Raw genomic sequence first — 21,134 nt, 5'->3', positions numbered from 1 at the left:
AATGGGAAGAATCCCATAGGGTTATATTTGGGGTCGAATATAACAAGTAGTTTCCACTGCCACCAGCCAAAACTCGACGAGGGGGGATGGGACAGTGCCCCCTCGAATAACAGACCCAGGAGTAATCGAATTACCCCTACTAGTATGTCCACAATAGGATGGTTTGTACTAGTTCTGTTAGTAAATTTAGGTCTAGTAAAGCCAATGGTGACTTTACATGCCCGGGGAGACAGTAGTCAGTCCCCGGGTATGGAGTCTATGGTGGGGGTCCGCTAGGACGCCCCCAGTGTTACGGCACGGAGGGTGCGTTGTAACACACATAGCACAACATATGAGACCCTATGGAGTAAAAGACCCATGGCCCATAGAACACATTGACATTCAAAGGAATTAACCACATTCATGTCCAAGAGTGAGAGAAAAAAGAGTCTCACTCTTGGCAGGATGGAAAAAACAAACTCCAGAAATCCAGCAAAGCTGCTGGGGCCCTCACTAGGTTAGGAATTTCAGCCTAAACAGAGAATTCTCCCTAACAAACACCTCAATGTAAAATCCTCAGAATTCCATGAGCTACTGTTTAGTGTTTGTGGTGATCTGCCGATGATGTGAGGCAGGTTTCAATTTGAGCCTGGATGGACATATTTTGTGTATTGATACCATCTGCATTTGACCAGCTAGAGACATCATGGGTCTCATTACGAGGATGCCGGTAAGCTTACCGGCACCTTTGTTTCTAGACCGCCACACTACGAGTCTGCCTGCAGGGGCCGTTGCACCCGGCAGGTCTGACCCTGCGGGCACAATGGCCCCTACACTTGGACTTGTCACAGAAGCACCAGCACCGTCAGTGACTATGGGACTCCACAGGAATGGGGACTTACAAAATCTGCCGCCTGACTTCCCGCTCCCCTGGGGCTTGTAATGTCCCAGTGGAACTGGGAAGTCAGCCAGGTGATTCAGTGTTACGGGGTTGGCCGCAACTATTGACAATGTTATCCCTTTGAGTAGATAACTGACTATGAAAAGAGGACTGTCTTGCATCTTTAGGACATGTGGCACTCCCCAGTGAAGATGCTATCGAATTCAAGGGTGCCATGTAATTGTTTTTTTTTTTGTTAACGGTTGTTCCAGATGGTGATGGAGAGCCTTGGCTGGAGTCAGGATGGCCTGTTAACATATGTTTGGTTAGTAAACTTGTCTGCATTAGACTAGGGAGATACAGCATGCCATGTACGGCAGTTATTTGCATGCCTTTGAAGCTTGTATCCTTTTGAGTATTAAATTGATTGTGAAAATAGGACTGTTGTGGTGGCATCTTCTTGGACATTTAGCTCAACTCAATGGAACATGCTGCATAACTGATTTAGATACTGCTATTGTATATCGTTTGCGGAGATCTCTATGGTGATGTTAGGTGACTTCTAGCTGAAAGCCAGACGGTTAGTTGACAAATGTATGTAGATTTACACCTTCTGCTTTTGACCATCATAGAGACACTGTGAGGCTCATTATAAGCACGCCGGTCCGGAAATAACTGAGCCGGTAAGCTTACCGGCAACATTGTTTCCGGACCGGCATACTACAGGTCTGCGTGCCGAAGCCGCTGTGCCCGGTAGGTCGGACCCTGGGAGGCACAGCGGCCAGGGTAGGCAGACCGTCACGGAAGCACCAGCATCGTTATTAATGGTGCCAGTGCTTCCATGGTCCCCACTCCCATAAAGTCCTATATGACTCTATGGGAATGGGGAATTACAATTTCCTGGTGCCTGATTTTCCGGACCGCCGGGGTAGTGTTATTTGGGAAGTCAGGCGCCAGTAAATATTTACAGGTCCAGCGGCAACCCGCTGGTAGTACTGCCGGACCCGTAATGAGACCCTGTGTCTTTGGGGCCTTTCTTTAGATGTGATTGAATCCCTTTCACAGATAAATGTTGTGGTGAAATATGGGCAGTGGACATATCAACTAAGACTTGGGGAGTAAACCAAGGTGGTACCTACTGTCTATTTCGTTTTGCAAGTGCTGCTGTGTTTAGTCGTATATTAAATTATTAATCAAAAATGCGTGTGGAGCTATTTTGGTAAGTTTCTTACATTTTATATATTTTGATATTCTATCTATTCACAGCTTAAGGAGTCATTTGTAAAGCTGCATAGCGGTGTTGACGTGTACATGATGGCTTGGCACAAACCAATGTCTGCATTGGACAAGAAATTAGACTGAAGTTTAAAATGCACATAATTTGCTGCATTGAAAGATCAGATGAGCTTGCTGCATGAAGTGATGTGCTGCAGTCAACCAAAAGTTAAACTCCAGCCAAATGTGACTTAAATGACATTGTAGGTATCCATTGCTAAAATTGGACAAAAAGATGCAGAATACAAAAATGAGGGCTACTGTTCAAGACATATTGGCCCTCATTACAACCCCGGCGCTAAACCATGGCGCTATTAGCACCATGGTTGGTGCCGGCGTTGTAACGAGTCCGCCATGGTGAAATGGGGATATACCGCCCCATTCCAAGGTTGGCAGGGCGGTATTTCCCCATTTCACCATGGCCCTTCCCCATTCCCATTTTCGCCCCATATGGCTCAATGGGACTGGGGAAGGCGCTAAGTACGGTACTGCAAATTGCGGTACCGTAATTAGCACCGAGGTCCCTTTGCGGCACCCTACTTTAACGGCTGGTAAAACCAGCCGTTAAGGTTGGGTCCCGCAAAGGGACCTCGTAATCAGGCGTTAAGGGTTTAACGGCGCCGACACCTTTTACGGCGCCGTTAAACCCTTAACGCCAGGGTCGTAATGACCCCCATTGATCTAGAAATGATACTTGTTCTTTGTGAGAACAGCAAAAAACACAATGGCATAACAGTAAAATTGGGCTCACTCACAGGATCATCAGCAATTGAAATTATTGTGATATTCATAAAGTCAATTAAACTGTTTCAAAACATACTTTCGTACATGATTTGGCCAAGTTTGCCATATCCACCATTTTCACATGTCATTCACATGTTCCAGTCACTTTTTGTCTAGATGTAGAAAACTGTGTTTTTGCAAGATGAAAAATGTTTAGATGAAGCTGCACTGTTAAATATCGCTAGACAAACCTATTGCTCTTACTAAAACTTTTGATTTTTTTTGGGATCCTAAACCTCATTTCTTTCAAGTGATTCATGGCCACAACATTACAGTGTTTTTTCAAAAGTACTCCCCTTTTTTGTCTTTCTTAAAGTGTTTGATGCATACCTTCTTTGTAACCGCCAACATGGCATACAGAAATGTCCCTCTTGCTTATACAATACATTCAAAATACATAGTACTTATATATTTTGTTAATGAACAAACATTACACACCACCCCACTACAAACACAGATTGACAGTGCCAAAGTTTGCTTTAGAGGAAGGGTATAAGTATTGGTAATCTTTTTGATATGCTGTGACATGATGAATAAGGAGATAAAATGATTTTGTAAACCAACAACATGCAATGCGCGGGATGTACACTGCTGTGGAGAGGAAAATACCAGATACATACTGTAAAGTGATTTCTGTACCAACTGTAAAATAAAGCAGTGAAGTCTTTATAGTTGGAAGTCGAAACATCAGCCAGGTAATCACTCATACAGTGTGTTTATTTGACCATATTTTGTTTGTCACTCCAATAAACATATTTTCAGAATGTGACCTTATTTGGTGATCTTTGATGGACTTTTTGCATTGCTTCGGTACAGTTTACATGCTAGTTTCAAATAATGTTTGCAATTGCCTCTTGAGCTAAAAAGTGCATCCATGTGCAACAGCATTACTATTGTTCAATGTCAATTGGTTGCTTTGCATGTTTTTCAACTCTGAGCCATGTTTAAACAAATGATGGACGATTTGAGGAATTCAAAGAATATCCATAAAATATATGAAATACTTTAATAGGAATCTCTCTAGTGATGTAAAATTAACATTTGCCAGTATATAACTGATTTACAAAAAAAATGAGAAACACAAACACTATCAACTTAAAGCTTGTTGAATATCTTGGATGCTCTTGAAGTCGACATATTGGCCTGTCAAGCTTGAAAATGTGCCCCTTAAGGCATATATGATGCACGCTGGTATGACTCTGACTCGAAGTTTTTTGTGAATCCACCAGGTATAGGCTCTACATGCAACAAGATGGTACAGTTTGTTGCTATAATGGAGATTGTTCAATTGACAGAAGAGAAGTACTTCTTAAACTGCTTGAGACTATTAAATCTAAATGTTTTGATGGGAGACAATGAGAGTCTAAATGACATGGAAGCATTTATATTTTATTTATTTACATATGTATATACAGAGAAGAACAATGCTCTTTTCGTTGCAAAAGAATATACAATAGATATCATTTTTGACAGGAAGCAGTGAGCTTCTTACAATATTGAGAGTTTGAGTGGCATTCTCGCCAGGTTGTGGTGGGAAGTACATGGAACAGTAACCGGGCACAATACATAGGTGGACAATCAACATTAGACATTTTTAAGTGCAGATAGGCAGTACGGCCAGCTATGTTAGTGATGTGACCATGAGGGATAAAGTGTTAGAGTGGAGGTAGAGAAAGTGAGGGACAAAGGCTGGTTACAGGCGAGTGAAAAATATTACCAAAAAGGCAGATGAGTGTTAAGTAAGAGGATAACTCGGAGGTGAGGAGGTGGGCTTTCAATTTGGCTTTGAACAAATCAGTGTGGGCTGTTTCTCAGATGTCCGGGGGAAGAGAATTCCATGAATGTGCAGCAAGAAGAGAGAAACAGTGCAAGCACGAGGAAGCACAGGGAGGGCGAGGTGCCACAATGGTAGTCAAGGAAGCAGTGCAGAGATTACAAAAAGGCTTTTAGAGATGGATAGAGGAGGATAGATACAGTGGTGCCTAACCATGGATTGAGAACCTGGGGACAACATTGTTATCTGTTTTGCATAGTCAGACATCCAGTGTGGTAACGGTATGAGGAAGTAGGTGTGAAGTGAGAGAGCCTGAAGAGAGTCCTTGTGGATGTAATGCGTTGTCAAGAGGACAGAAAGCTAGTTGGGGAGACCAAAGAGGATGCTGGTGCAGCAGTCCAGTTTAGAAAAGACAAGAGTGGTTAAGAGATGCTTGGCATTGTTGAAAGGAAGGAGGTGCCAGATTGATGAGGTTGGGGCCATTGCAGTTTTGGAGATGAAAGTAGAGACCGTGTGAGTCATAGATGACACTGAGGTTTTTAGCGGAAGAGGAGTAGGGGAGAGGGTCAGGTAGGAACTGGGTAGGCAGGGGAGATGAGAGAAAGTATTTGGCAGGGAAGAAGAGCACCTCTGTTTTGGAAGAAGTTAACATTAGAGAGTGCAAAGCCATCCAGTATTTAAAGCCAGAGACAGTTGGAAATATTGATAAAAGAGATCGTAGAAGAGTTCAGGAAAAGAGAATATGTTGGTGTAATCTACGAAGAGTTGGTACAAGAACCCAAAGGAGGAGGTAAGTGCCCGAAGAGTAGAGGTGTAGAGTGTAAAGAGGAGAGGACCCAAGACAGAGCCTTGTGGAGCACCTACCATTAGAGGAGTAAGTTGAGAGATGTTATTGTTCCAGGAGAAAGAAAATTGTCGAGGTGCGAGGTAGGATTCAATCCAGGAAAGGGCTTGATTGTCGCAAATCCCAAGAAGACAGAGTATTAAGGAGATCAGTGTGATTGACAGTGACAAAGGCAGGTCAAGGGGACTTAGATAGAAGATAGGCTAGCATGCTTAGCAGAAGCAATGAAGTTTTAGACATTCATGAGAGCAGTTTCTGTGGAGTGACAGGACAGAAACCTGCTTATGGATGTGTACAAAATTGTTGTATTTATTTAGATTTATATAGCGCTTTAAGCCAAAGCACTTTACATGAGGAACAAGCAATTACAACAAGCATTACATAACATTGAATCAAACCAGAAAACAGTACAGGGAACAATTTACATTATTGGTGAGGTTAAGTCCATAGCGAGGGGGGCTGAAGTGAGAGAGGAGGATTAGAAGGTGAAGGAGGAGGAGGATTCAATGGAGAAAGAGGAAGCTGAAAGATGCTAGGGGGTGAATGGAAGAGGTAGGATTTTAGAGAGGTGCTAAATGAGGGGTAGGTGGTAGAAGAGCGGATTGGGAGGGGAAGGTGGTTCCAATGGAAAGGAGCAAGAAGTTGGAAGGAGCGGAAGCGGGAAGGGGCACAGGGTGGAGGAGGAGGAGAAAGAAGACAGTTGAACACAACCCTTTCAAGCACTTTAGGGTATTGAAGGAGAGGCAAAAGGGGTACGTTCGCTGGCAGATTCAGGTCAGCCCCTTGCTTTTTTAAGAGGGGGATGACTGTGGCAGTTTTTAAAATAAAGGGAAAGCAAATGGAATCGAAGGACAGGTTAAAGAGTTAAGCAAGGTGAGAGGGCAATAGGCTTGACTAGCTGAGGGGCAAGAAGGTCTGATGGGGCACGGGAGGGGTTAGCCTTCATCAGTAGAGATAGGACTCCTGAAATATTAGTATGATGAAAGTAGGAGATAGAAGGCAGAGTGCAGAATGTAGGAGTAGGGAGTGTGAGGAAGATCAGGAGATAGTCTCTAATTTTGACTTTTTTTGTAGCAAAGTATTCAGGTAAGTCGTTCGCTGTGAGAATGGAGTTAATAGTCATAGGTTTAGAAAAATTGAGGAGTGAGTTTAGAGTGCCCTGTAGCTAGCGAGGATGGTTGGAGTGGGAGTCGATGAGGGTGAGGTAAAATTCGCTTTTTACTCTATCAAGAGAGGACTTGAGAGAGTTCAGGGCAGAGAGGTAGAGTTGCAGGCCCTTATGTGAGTGGGAACACTTCCATTTGCACAGCAGACAACATATGTCTGTGCAGAGACAACGTGGAAATGGGGTGACCCATGGTTGAGGACACTGAGGTTTAGGGGTGAAAGTTAGCAGTGGGAAGTGAGAGGAGAATGAGTCATAAGTTAGGGATTGGAAGCCGGAGAAGGCAGTGATAGTGGAATAGGCATCAGGTGTGAAGGAGGAGAGTGAGAACTGTAGGTGAGAGGGAAAGGGAGGATTGGCAGAAGGTTTAAATTTCCCTTTAGTAATAGGTGAGGAACGTTGTGAGGAGTGGTCAGAGGGTGGAAAGGAGATGGGGGTAGAATCAATGGAGTGATCAGATAGGGATGGTGTTGAGCTGACAGTAGTATTAGTGGCTGAGCAAAAGGAGGAGATGAATGAGAGATCCAAAGAGTTACCCCGGTGTGGGTTGGTAGGTTATGGATAGAGCAGAGCGCGTGGTCACTAAGAAAATACTTAATTCCAGATTTCTGAGAAGTGGTTGGAGAGGGAAGGTTGAAGTCACCTAAGAGAATGAGGTGATGTTCAGTAGAAAGAGAATCAATGAGATGCCCAAGTTCATAAAATAAATGTCCAGTGGGACTAAGAGGGCGATAGATGGAGATGTTGTGAATTGAGTGAGGCAGAGCAATAGTAGAGATGGCAAATTCAAGAGGTAAGAGAGGATGTGACATGAAGAGTAGGTGTCGCCTCCACCTCTGCCAGTGAGACGAGGAGAGTGAATGAAGGATAGTTTGGAATGAAGTAGGGCCACCAGCTTGTCAGTGCCAGATGGAGAAATACAGGTTTCAGTGATAGCAAGGAGATCTAGGGGAGGAGAGGTAGCATGAAAGTAGTCAGTGATAAAGGAAATTGTGTTGCATACATATTGAGCATTCCAGAGTGCAATGTTCAGTTGATGCAGTCAGGAAGAGTAGAGAAGTTGGGTGTCAGAGGAAGAGAAGTGAAGCGGATAGGTAGTTTGCTCATCGGCTCAGTTTGATGGAAGAAGTAGGTGCAAGAGAGATTGTTCATTGGGAATTTCGAGACATCAGTATTATTATAGGGATAGGAAAGGAGGAAGTTGTAGTGTGATTGGAGAAAGCATAGGTAGAGGCAAGAAGGGGGAGCATCAGGAGGAGCAGGAGCTAATGCATTATGGGCGAATACCGCAGTGTGGAGAGACAGCACAGTAATTATCAAGCTAGGGGTACTCACAGGAGCAGAAGTTAGAATGGCAAAAACAAAGACTCATAGACTAAGACACAATGATGCTAGTCAATGACTGGTCTTTGCCCTTGACTGTTCTGCCCTTGGCTGGATGCCACTAGGTAGTTCGGATAAGATGTCACAAGCTCTCATCACCTGATTGCTTAGTCAATCAGTGATTGGTCTCTCTGGGTTTTCCCCTGGTGTTGCTGGGATGAGGCAATTTCTTCTTGGTGTTCCCAAAGGAGTCTCTTGTGCCTTTCAGGATGGGCCAAATTAAGATAGCCACTGCAAATGATGTCCCAGACAGGAAGTGATGTCACGGACAGGAAGTGATGTCACTGGCAGGAGGTGATGTCACTGACAGGAAGTGAAGCCACAAACAGGAAGCACAGCCACAAACAGGAAGTGATGTAACACACTCTCGTCACACGATCGCCTAGTGAACCAGTGGTTGGTCTCTCTGATTTTGTGCTGTGTGCTGCTGGGATGAGGCGATTTCTTTAGCTGGAGGTTGGGCCGAATTAAGATGGCTGCAGGAGGTGATGTCACAGACAGGAAGTGGCATCACTGAAAGGAAGTGATGCCACCATCAGGAAGGTAAGACACACACCGGAGGTCAAGCCACAAAACGGATGTGGTATCACATGCTGTCATACACTGATCGCTCAGTCAGTGGTTGGCCGCTTGAATTTTGCCCCTGGTGTTGCTGGGATGGGATGATTTTTTCTTGTTTGATGTTCCCAGAGAAGCCTCTTGTGGCCTTTAGCTGGAGCTTGTGACTCTGTGCCACAAATATAGAATAAATCAAATCCAAAAGACAGGCATCAGGCCATGGGATGTACCATGGAGAACATGACAATTAATAAAAGTGTATGAAAACATGGTTATGTTGGTGTATCTTATAATAAGACATTTAATACTGTTTTACAAGTATTAATTTGGAAGACACAAATGTCCGTATTACAGGATGAGGGGTAATGAGTGAAAGGATAAATAAAACCAAAATACTATGGAAAAGAATACATCTTGTGTGGCATGATCAAAGTACAGTAAAGTTTGTAACATAAAGTTGAGAAAATCATGGAAATAAATGATAAATATACTAACTCATCAATGGGAACACAAGGATGAACATAGCTACTAAGTTTGTGCTCCAGGGCCATTAGCATTTAAAGAACTACCAGAGTAGGATTTGCAGCTCTGAAGTCCCTTTTGCTGCATTAGGCACATTGTAGGAGTAGCATCTTAAGATAGAAAGGTCATGTAGGTTAACTTCTCTCTGCAACAGGTATGTTCTTCCAATATGGGCCTGAGTTGACAAAGATGGCATTGACAACAAGTAGAGACATATTACATTCTACTTAACACAGGATCAGGAGAATGATCCTCATTGTCACTGTCTTCCTCTGATTGCTCTTGTCTTGCTTCCATTTCTTTATCTGTGTATTAGTACATGAAGTATTAAAGCCCCGCCGTTGAAAGTTTCTCAAGTGCTTTGTAGCTAGAAGATGCTCAGGGGGAAGACACACGAATGAACAGACCTGTCGAAAAAAGAAATTAAAAGAGGTATTGTATTAAAAACTATATTCAAAATGTGTACTTTCAAATACAGTTACATTTAAAGTAACCATCTTAAGCAAGCAGCTTGTAAAGTAAATATTCTGAAAGAAATTGTGGGGGAAATGGTGAAGACAAAAGCATTTTGTCAATACTAAAGTTGACAAATCTCTTGCTAACACAAAAGAATTTCACAATAATAAAGTTAGTAAATCAAAGCGGATCACTCATGTAAAAAAAAGACATCAGCCAAGAGATGTTAGGATAAATGCAGACGAGAAAGTGGAAACTAATTTAATTGTTGAAAATGGTAGAAACAGATGTGTATGGATGTAAATAATCATTCCTACAAAAACTATACAGTGCATCTGTAATAGAGAATGGTACATCGTATGTTTCAAAATGATTTATATTCACTTATCAAATGATCATAACATCTTTACAAATACATGAAATATACATAGACGCTAAAACACTCTGAATCATATATGAATAGGCGAAAAATGCAAGGGCTATATCACATTATCAAACGATGATCTCCATGAGGGGAATATATGCAATAGAATACTTAAAACCTGACAACACTATGCAGAACCATTTGCGAGCATTCCAGCCTTTATTGTTTCAGGATGGCCGCTATGAGCCGCGTAGCCTTTTTTTGGTTTGGTTACCTAGCAACACATTTTTAAACTACGAGGTGAGCCGCGTGCACCAACCTAGAAACCTGAGCGCAGTGGAAAGCTTTGAGAAAATATCCATCATGGGTAAGTGACATGAACCATTACCCAGTGAGGGATCTCAGTCATGTCAAGGGTATATATAAATACACACCGAGGGAGCCACAGGTAACAAGCTGTGAGCTGCCATGTAATCTCCTGGAGCACAGTACGTGCACACGGGCCCCCTGAGACACACAGTTACCTAGCAATGACACATACTAATGAAAAAGCCATGAGGCTACACTGCACGGTACCAGCACATATGTACACTTTGAAGTCGTATTGAAATAACGGTCAGAAAGGGTGTGGGCCTTTTCACTAACATCTGCCCCCCACCGCGATCGCGGCACTTACTGCTTAGAATCAACATAGTGGAGATGCCGTACACCCTAGACACATGAATGATGGGCACCGTTTGGTGTAAGGGACTTTGATATAATGCTAAACTAGAAGAAGAACATTTTCATCAGTTGTGTTGAACTTATGCCACCCCTTTTTTCAGCCCCAGCCCTGCAGTGCTTTTTGTCATGACCTCACACGAGGAGAGTGTCATATAATACCTCCCCGGAACTCTCAGATGTGAGTACATCATCCTACTTGAGAGAACAGGTAATAGTTCCACTCTGCATTAGATGGGAGGGACATTTATACTTGTTTTGAGGGCAGTGCAGACCCTCTACAGGTTTACTCACCACTGGTTACTTATTTTCAGATAGTGAGCACTGAGAATTAATACCAACCAGATCCTCCACAGTAGACGTATCTGAAAACATAAGCACGGTATGTGTTCCATTGTGGGTTAAGCAAATAATGTTCAGCATTAAATGAACTGTAAAAGAAATCTGGTTCGTACACCCCTTTGTAGGTACACCACATATATGTCTTTCTATATTTGGATAACAGTTTTAAAGAACACAGAAACCCTCCAAGAGGGACTTCAAATGACTCTTCCTCCTGATGAAGGCCGCTTAAAGCAGAGCACGTTAAAACTGCTCCAGAGGCCGAAACACCTGTATGTCGACAGACCAAGAACATGAGTAGTGTTAAATATACACTACCACATCAACCAATACAATCAAGAGTTGAGATTTTGCTAACCCAATCAAAAGAGTTAGGCTGGAGAAATAGAATATATTTCACTCCTGTTTTTAAGTCACAAACAAATATACATGTAATGTACGTTATATACACCTGTGTTACTATGTCTATGAGTTTTGCACTGTATGTGATAATTGCTTGAAAACTATGACTGTGTAGTAATTATATTAACATGGATGAAAAACAAATGGAATACAAAAACATATAGAAGGGTTGTGCTGTATATATGGAATTGACCTGTCCACTTGTGTTATTTGACAGTATCTTGAGACCTGGAAAGGACAGGGAATAGACAGGTGCCTCTCTCTTTGACGAATATTGCATGCACAGCCCATGGCTGTGGAGCCGATTTAGAAACAAAATACAGAGATAACCCTAGAAGAACACAATGGAAAATGTTAACATTGTATCTTTCATGCAGGAGCATTATCAAAGATTGATTAATGCTCCCAGACTGTTACAGAACGACCAAGGACCGATTGCCCAGAGACTCTCAAAAGATGAACTTGAGACGATCAATCAAAAGAAAAAGAAATTGATACGGACCGAAATGCACGGCAAATTCATGCCGGAATATCTAAAAGCTGGGATAATCCCGGATGGATTGCAAGTGAAAAATATACCACGTGTGTTTACAGACAAAAACGAAATTCACATTGAATTTCAGTGGGGTGGGAAATAAATGCAGCCAGGACTGGCTGATTCTGGTTATTGACACTGCCGAGGAGGAACGCAAGACCCAAGGGGACCAACTAGCGGCTCTTGAAAAGAGCTTTCTTGAGAAGCAAGCTGTTCAAGAATCAAAGAAGAAGCTAGAGAAATTGGAGGAAGAAATAGCAACATTTAAGCAAATCACCATTGATAAAAAAGTAAAGAAGCTAAAAATGATCTACATAATTATAGCAAGGACAAAACATATCCGTACCTCCAAGACAGCTTCTATAAAGAACAAAGACAACTCAGGGGATATACTTGTCGGAATAGATGTGTCACCTTCTCAAATACCTCTGGCTCATCGAGTGACAGGGACCAGGGAACTTCGGAACAACAAGCGTCAACAAGTTCTGCACCAACAGACCCCCATCTCTTCCGACCAGAACAACGACAGTTTTTTCAAAGGGGCAATCAAAGAGGCGCCCTCACGGAACAGGCTGAGAATGTGCACCAGACAATGGTGCTCGAACAAACAATAAGAGAAAACATCGCAATTTTCAATATGTCTGAACATACCCTCACCGACTTAGAGAAAATCTTTTGGAAAAAGACCTATCATTTGTAACAGCAGCAAAAGCAAAGCACAACCTTTTGATACAGAGATTGAAATAAAGAGTTTTCTTCAGGAACATTAGATTGAAATACTTATTTGAGGTGTATCTACCATAGCAGAAGCAGGAACTGATCTAAGAACACAGGAGGAGACCATTGAAATTGCAGTGGACTCAAAATAAAATCCAGCTTCACCCCCCAGCCCCATACTATACCATACCGGAGGAATTTACGGTATTCGAAAACAGGGTGCCAAAACAAGTCCTGATGAGCATCCAACATGACAATTTGTTCCGTGACAATGTTACACAAGGGGAAAGAACAGCATTACTATCATTGAGTAAAAATGATAATATTACCATCAAACCAGCGGATAAACCTGGAGGAATAGTGGCCTTAAATACCCTAGATTATGATAAAGAATGTACACACCTCTTATCTGATACCATGGTCTATGAGAAACTGACAAGTAAACCTACAAAGAGATTACAGGAGGAGATTGAGAGCCTCACCAGACATGCTGAACAACAGGGTTGGGGTTGTAAAGATGAGTCACGATTCTTGAACAAATTACATCCAAAGGTCCTGGCTTTTTATATATTTCGTAAGTACACAAGAATCCACTCCAACCTCCGGGCAGACCCATTGTGTTGGCCATCAACTCATTACTAAAGCCCCTGTCACTATATATAGATGTCTTTTGAAACCTTTTGTAATCACTATTGTCACGACCCCTACCTTAGACGTACCAGCTCCCACCAAGTCATTAGCTTATTCATATACACAAGCTACAAGACCCTCTTGTAGGTCGCCTCAATCCTGCACTACCGGACACAAAAAGAAACTCAGCTGGACTGGGGCATAGCACATTTGGAACCAACTATTACCATCAACACAGGAGTTCTATTCAACATGGAGAGGAAAGCGGTTTACCAAGATACCAAAAACAATGGACTAGTTGTTGTCAGAATTCTGGGTGTGGCTGCTATATAAGCCACACCCAGGCAGGAACCCACGCTTTGCGTTGCTTCTGTTTGCAATAGCAGATGCTCACCGCAGTCCCGGAGCGTTACTTTGCATGCTCTTTATTTTAACATCCAGCTTTGTTCCCGCAAACATCAGCACCAACATCCATGCCTGTTACCAGCTCTGCCGTGTCAGCGGCACTTCCTTTCACTTCGACCTACGTTGCAGCTAGGATAGATCCGCGGCAGCTCCGGCCCCTCCTCCGCCTTGAACTACGCTCCAGCTGCTTTCGGCTCCGCATCGGCCCCTCCTCTGCATCGGGTCGGCGCTTCAGCAGTTCCCGGCAGTACAGCAGCTCCGGTCCTCGCATAATCACCTTCCGAGCTGTATTCAGGCTTCCACTCTGCAGGTCAGTGGCTCAGTCTCCTGTCATCAGCAACACCCACAGCCTGCTTCGGTTCCGCTCCGCTGCAGCCTGGAAAAGAAGAAACACACGTTACGCTCCAGAATCCAAACAAACAAGTAAAGACGTTATTTACACGAAGGCAACAAACTAAGGTTCCCCTGAATAACAACACAGGAACTTTTTCCTTACAACTATTGGGATTATCTCCTAAGGCAGAGACATTTCAAGCCACAGCCGGTCTGGGCTTAGAGGATCAGTGAAGTAACTGACTCTAAAGGACAAACGCGCCCCTGCTGAACACCAGAAAAAGCAGGATAGAGAGTCTTCCTACAATACATACAAGGTGAGCTCACACACACACATAAGGGTGGGGACCGGGATATGATAGAGGCTGGGTGGAGGAACAGTGTGCAGGGAGTTGTTAGAGGTATCTGGCCCCTCCCTAATCTCATTGTCGCTTGTACCTCTGTTTCCACAGTATAATCCTTCAAGAAAAATACCCAGGGAACGGTGTCCACGGTGAGGTTCCAGATATCCCCGCAGAGACAAGGTGAGCGTTACAACTATGCCCTCATTTATCAAGGACACCACAGACACTATAAACACACTGAGTGCAATAGATCTAGAAGGGCCTATTATTCTGGCCACACTAGATGTGGAGGCTTTGTATACCTCAATACACCAAGGAGATTGTTTTAGGGCTCTGGTCGTTTTCCTGGAACAAAAACTCTGCCACTGACAGTCCTGACTAATTTCATTCCAGAGTTCCCCACAATAAAGAGTAATGTTGTCAAAAAGGAATTTTGCTTTCATACCGCACACTTAAGCACAAACGTCACTGCAATATTTGCATATATTTAATTGGTTACAGGACAATCCATACAAACAACACATGCGAGTGTGGCGAAGATACAAGTGGACAAGTGATGCTGCCAGCTTGCAACAGTTCTTTGAATGGCTCAACAAGCGAAATGCCAATATCAAATTCACCATGGACTGGGACCATACAGCCATACATTTCCTTGATCTACATATATACAGGGAGGCTCAAACGCTCAAGACAGAATTATACAGGAAGACGACAGATCGAAACAGCCTATTGCACTACTCAAGCTTCCACCCACAGGGATTGAGATTTACCATATGGTCAGTTTATGCGGGTACAAAGAAACTGCAATGACAAAGAAAACTTATTCAGACATGCAGAGGACCTACAGAAGAGACTGATCTAAAGGGGTTACCCCAAAAAGACAGACAAAACAAAAAGAGGGCAGCTAATACTCCACAGGAAATATGCCTTACATCAAAGGTAAAGGAATCCACTAACAGACTGGTATGTGTCACCACCAACAGCTTGGTCAGTGAAAAGAGTAGAAGCATCATCAATAAAAACTGGAATTTGGTTAAAAAAACACTGGCACACTAGCCAGAAAAAACACTTTTTGCCTTCAAGACAAACCAAAACTTGACAGACAAATTACTACATACCTACCAACAATCTAAAGCACCCCATCCATAGAAAGATGTTGTGGCCTACCACCAGTGTAGGGCAACTACAAATGTGGACGATGTGTGGCCTGCAAGTAAACTGAGATGAAACATGTGTTTGAATATGGGAACACCAAATGGTTCCTCAACTCACACACCAACTGCAATAGCAAGGTTGTAGTATACATTATAGAATGCCCTCGTAAATTTGCATATGTTGGCAAAACTATGCGCCCAATAAAACAACGGATATCAGAACATTAATTGAGAAACCCCTAGGCGAACACTTCACCCTAAAGAACCATACAGACAAAGACTTGAGCTGGTTTGTAGTGCAGATTATCAAACCACATGGGAAGGGGTGATTTAGATAAAACTGTCATGATGCCTACCCCTGGAGCACCAGGCCAGGCCCAGCACCCCTGGAAGCAGGCATCATGCCCTCGGGTAAAAGCCCAGCGGCCCCTTATAGGGGCTCTTTGGACTCAGTCCTGGCGCCTTTGGCGCCAGGCTCATGTTGGACATCAGTCCTGCGCCATAGGCGCCAGGCTCATAAAGGGAGGTGTTTTGTGCACTTACCTGATGCAGACCATGCTGCACGCTTCAGGCCTCCCTGAGACCTGAAAGGGACTATTTTTTCATAGGGACTATTTTTTCACTCAGGCGTGGCCAGGGAAGGATACATACCTAGTTGGGGAAGGATACATACCTGGGACTTCTTTGGAGGCTATTTAAGCCACGCCCAGACAGCAGCTCATGCTTCGCGTTGTTCTGCTTCCTGCAGCTTAACGCTCACCGTGTCTGCTCCTGCTCCTGGACTCCAGCCACGCCCGCCTTGAACCTGGAAGACCTGCAAGGAAGGAAGAGAAGAGAAAGGTGAAAACCAAGGACTATTTCAAACTTCTTACCTGCATCCGGAATCTTCTCGCCAGCATCCCTGAAGAAAGACTTCCATTTAAAAGCATTGCGTTGCTCGCTGCAGCGCCACGCTTCACTCACCTGTCCTCGAGACATCTCCCGGCTCCATCGCGGCTGTCAGCATCGGACACCACATCTCTGCACCTAGGGGAGAGAGGAAGAAACAAAAGGTGAGTAGAAGGAACACAGACGGAAATCCTGATTAACAGCCATAATACTTACCGGCTTTTCTTCCACATTTCGGGTCGGCGCCGCCCCGGTGGCAGGTACCGTACGCCGGCCCCTATGGGGAAAGGACTAGAGACATTTCTGGGGAATGATAAGGACATTTAGAGGGATCGCTCTCATCACTACTCACCTCGGCAGTTTAACCCCTCGACGCATCGCCTTCATTCTGCACCTGAAATAAAGGACAGATCACAGGTTAGAAAGACAACATAAAGGGGGCCTCACTTGAACTTTGAACTTTCATACTTACGGCGCATCGCTCAGGAAAGTCAAATGGATTTTGCCAGCGCCATTCTGAAAACCAGTGAAGTAACTGGACGAACACGCGCCCCTGCACCAGAAGTTGGATGGAGAGTTCATCCTTCCAAACCATAAGGTGAGCTTAAACCGGGGTTTGGAGGAAGTTAGAGAGGAACGAAGGGGGAAGGGGGAAAGGGGGGAGCTAGCACACTATTCTTCAGACTGTTAATCCCCTTTCTCATCTGCAGAAGGATATTCCTACGGGCCAGGCAAGCACGATTTGGAGGTCCTGTCCAATCGGTGTTCCGGGTCCTGCGGATCACGCTAGAAGAGGCCACAGCAATCCAGACTAGACCAGCGCCCCTGTGGGAACCAGGTGAGCGTTACAGAACGCGAAGCCTTCATACAAATTCCCACCCAGGCGCTATGGAAGCTTCCGAAACTGACCAGTTGGCCCAATTACTGGGGGAATTACGGGCCGAAGTACACGCCGCTCATCAAGAGACTAGTGCCCTCAGGAGGGAAGTGATTGTAATAAAGGATAGAGCTGATGACCTGGCTAGACAGCTTTTGCAAGGTCAAGCTGGACAAACTCCTTTACCCGGTTCCGGAGGGAACCCCGCTCCTGTGGTTTCCAGTAAAACGGTGCAGATTAATCTACCTGGAAACATGCCGCTGGCCCCACCTGAACGCTTTGCTGGGGACCCCAAACGATTTGCTGTATTCATGAATCAGTGTCATTTGCACTTCCTATGCAGACCTGGGGCCTTCCCTAATGATCAGACCAAGGTAGCCTTTGTGTTGTCATATCTCAGCGGCTGTGCTGCCGATTGGTCAGTCCCACTGGTAACTCACGATGACCCGATTCTTCGTGATTTTCAAGGATTTCAAACAAGCATGGAAAGGTTATTTGCTCAACACTCCCAGGGACAGGCTCTGGATGATGAACTTCTATCTCTGCGACAGGGCAATCAAGACCTTCTATCCTACATTGCAACCTTCAATAGACTAATTGTGGAAACTGGTTGGCCAGAGGATAAAAGAATCACGTTATTCTATCTAGGTCTACGCGGAGAACTTAAAGATGTCCTGGCACAAGTTGTAAATCCGCCCCAAGAATGCACTGAATATATAGACTTAGTGGTCCAATTGGATCACAGGCTGCAAAACAGAAAAGCAGTTCGGTTCAAGTTTGAAACCCGGGTGTTGGCCAAGACCCACGCTAACCCCAAGGGGGCTGATGCCTCGGAGCCTATGCAAATCGGAGGTGTTAAAGGACCCCTAACTCAAAAAGAACGGGAAAGAAGTCGACAGATGCAATTATGCCTTTATTGTGGGTCCTCTGGACACCTTCTACGAGATTGCCCGGTTAAGCCGCCCAAGAAGGTGGTAGGAGCCACTGATAAAATCCATGGAAACTCTGTATCGGGAAACGACCACGCCCGGCAAGCGTAGGGGTCCACTTGCCGAGCTTGAAAACTAACTCTCAGACCTCGCATTTCATTGTGCCAATGGTCCTCGTAGATCCGGAACAGCCTAAACGGTTGCATGCTATAAAGGCATACATCGATAGCGGGGCTATAGGAAACTATGTGGATCGAGAATTGGTCTCTAGGATAAACCTCCCTCTGCGTCCTAAAACCAACAAAGATGTCATCACCACAGTAGATGGAACAGAAATTGCCTCTGGACTGGTAACACATTCCACAGCTGAGGTGACACTTGTAGGTCTGGATGGCCATCGGGAGGCAGTTGTGTTTGATGTAATCAAGGCTCCACAGTTTCAGCTTATTCTCGGAATCCCTTGGTTAGAGACACATAATCCTCTAATTGATTGGCGAGCAAAGAGAATAACCTTCCCGGATTGTGCACAAACCTGCTACCCAGAAAATCCAAAGATTAATCTAGCATCAGTAACCTCTGTCCCCGTGCAACTACCTCCAGAGTACCAAGACTTTCAGGACGTCTTCCAAAAGGAACAGGCCAACACGTTACCTCCCCACAGATCGTACGATTGCCAAATCGATCTGGTGCCTGGTGCACAACCCCCTTGTAGCAGGATTTACGCCCTTACTGAACCAGAGAATCTGCATTTGAGACAATATTTAGATCAATACCTTGCCAATGGTTTCATTCGCCCGTCAAAGTCCCCGGCATCCTCAGCTTTGTTCTTCGTGCCTAAAAAAGAAGGCGACCTTAGAACTTGTATCGATTACCGCGCATTGAACCAGATAACTGTTAAAAATCGTTACCCTCTGCCTCTGATCCCTGAACTCCTTGACCAGGTGAAGGACGCTTGCGTATACACCAAGTTAGATCTCCGGGGGGCTTATCATCTGGTACGAGTAAAAGAAGGCGATGAATGGAAAACGGCCTTCCGTACAAAATATGGACTATTCGAATACCAGGTGATGCCTTTCGGGTTGTGCAACGCGCCTGCAGCCTTCCAATTCTTCATGAACGATGTCCTTCGGGAACTCATCGATGTCTGTGTTGTCGTGTATATCGATGACATTCTTGTGTACTCCTCTTCGGAATCTGATCACAGAAAGCATGTCAGGGCCGTCCTAGAGAAACTGCGCCAGCACAAACTGTTTGCCAAGCTGGAAAAATGTGTTTTCCATACCACCGAGGTTGAGTTTCTCGGATTCATCCTGACACCTAAAGGGGTCCGAATGGATTCACGGAAAGTGGATGCCATCCTCAAATGGCCATCACCTAGTTCGGTGAAAGGTGTCCAAAGCATGCTTGGTTTTGCCAACTTTTATCGCAGGTTTATCCCGGAGTTTTCACATGTGGTGCAACCCATCACTGCACTCTTGCGAAAAAATAAACGTTTTGAATGGACCGAGGAAGCCGAACAGGCCTTTCAGGAGTTGAAAGCTAAGTTCACGTCCGCACCTATTTTGAAGTACCCGCGTCCCGATCTCCCATATATAGTCGAAACCGACGCGTCCAGCTTAGCCATGGGAGCTGTCCTGTCTCAGAGAGACCCTGAAACCAACCAACTGCACCCCGTAGCATTTTGGTCCAGAAAGTTCTCGCCGCCGGAGATAAATTATGCGATCACCGATAAGGAACTATTAGCCATTAAGTCCGCCTTCAAGGCTTGGCAGCATTATCTCCTCGGCACCCGGCATACCATCACCGTGATCACTGATCACCGAAATTTACAATATTTAAAAACTGCCAAGGCTCAATCGTCTCGACAGCTCCGATGGGCTTTGTTCTTTGCTGAGTTCGATTTTGTAATCACCTACCGCCCCGGCTATAAGAATGGTAAGGCGGACGCTCTATCCCGAATCGGAATTGAAGAAATAGACACAAACTCAGAACCTGTGCCGATAATTCCCGAACAAAGAATTTTGGGGATAACCACTTTACAAACCCTTGAAGACATTCAAGCACGAGTGAAACAATTCCTGGACTCTTCAGCCTTGCAGGATTGGATCAAAAGGGGATCTAACTTTTCAGTCAAGGATGGCTTACCTTACTTCCAAGGACGCTCATTTTTGCCATAAAAGGAATTGCAAGAACTGGTTATTTCCCGTCATCATGATACCCTGATGGAAGGACATCCTGGCATTGCCAAAACAAAGGAAAAGGTTAAACGACAATTCTGGTGGCCTTCCTGGCGAAAGGATATTAAATCTTTCGTGATGTCCTGTGGAGTTTGTGCCCAAAACAAAGGCCAAAAGACAAGACCCGCCGGTCTTCTTCAGCCCTTAGACATTCCACCAGCACCTTGGCACACCCTGTCACTAGATTTTATCACGGACCTGCCCTCTTGTAATGGTTACAATACTATTCTGGTCGTGGTGGATTTATTTTCCAAAATGGCCCACTTTATTCCGTTGAAAGGATTACCTTCAGCCTTTGTTCTTGCCAAAGAATTCCTCGAAAATATCATCCGTTTGCATGGATTCCCGTCCATACTAGTCTCCGATCGGGGAAGCCAGTTTATTTCTCATTTTTGGAAAAAGTGTTGTCAACTGGCACAAATCGACGTAAGACTCTCGACCAGCCACCACCCACAGACCGATGGTCAGACGGAGAGAACGAACCAGACCCTTGAACAATATCTACGATGTATGTTGCACCAATCGGAGGGTAATTGGAAGGACATTTTATGGGTGGCAGAATATGCATACAATAACTCGATACACTCTGGAACTGGTCAGAGCCCCTTTTATACCCTATATGGATATCACCCTCGTAC

The 21,134-nt window shown here is 44.5% G+C and overlaps 1 long non-coding RNA gene across 1 annotated transcript in view; it reads right to left on the bottom strand.

Annotated features, from left to right (window-relative positions):
* Positions 1 to 4,285: 4,285 nt before the first annotated feature.
* The window catches only part of LOC138472937 (uncharacterized), a 46,038-nt gene continuing 29,189 nt past the window's right edge, over positions 4,286 to 21,134 (bottom strand). The window contains exons 2-3 of the long non-coding RNA XR_011268695.1: positions 13,857 to 14,110; positions 4,286 to 9,570 (exon numbers count right to left, since the gene is read on the bottom strand). This is a non-coding gene — a long non-coding RNA (uncharacterized lncRNA). The remainder of the gene's footprint in view (positions 9,571 to 13,856; positions 14,111 to 21,134) is intronic.

Source organism: Ambystoma mexicanum, chromosome 8 (assembly GCF_040938575.1).
Source record: "Ambystoma mexicanum isolate Mex_15411 chromosome 8, UKY_AmexF1_1, whole genome shotgun sequence".
NCBI lineage: Eukaryota > Metazoa > Chordata > Amphibia > Caudata > Ambystomatidae > Ambystoma > Ambystoma mexicanum.
Note: the sequence above shows the minus strand (reverse complement) of the source record. Positions and strands in the feature narration are given on the sequence as shown.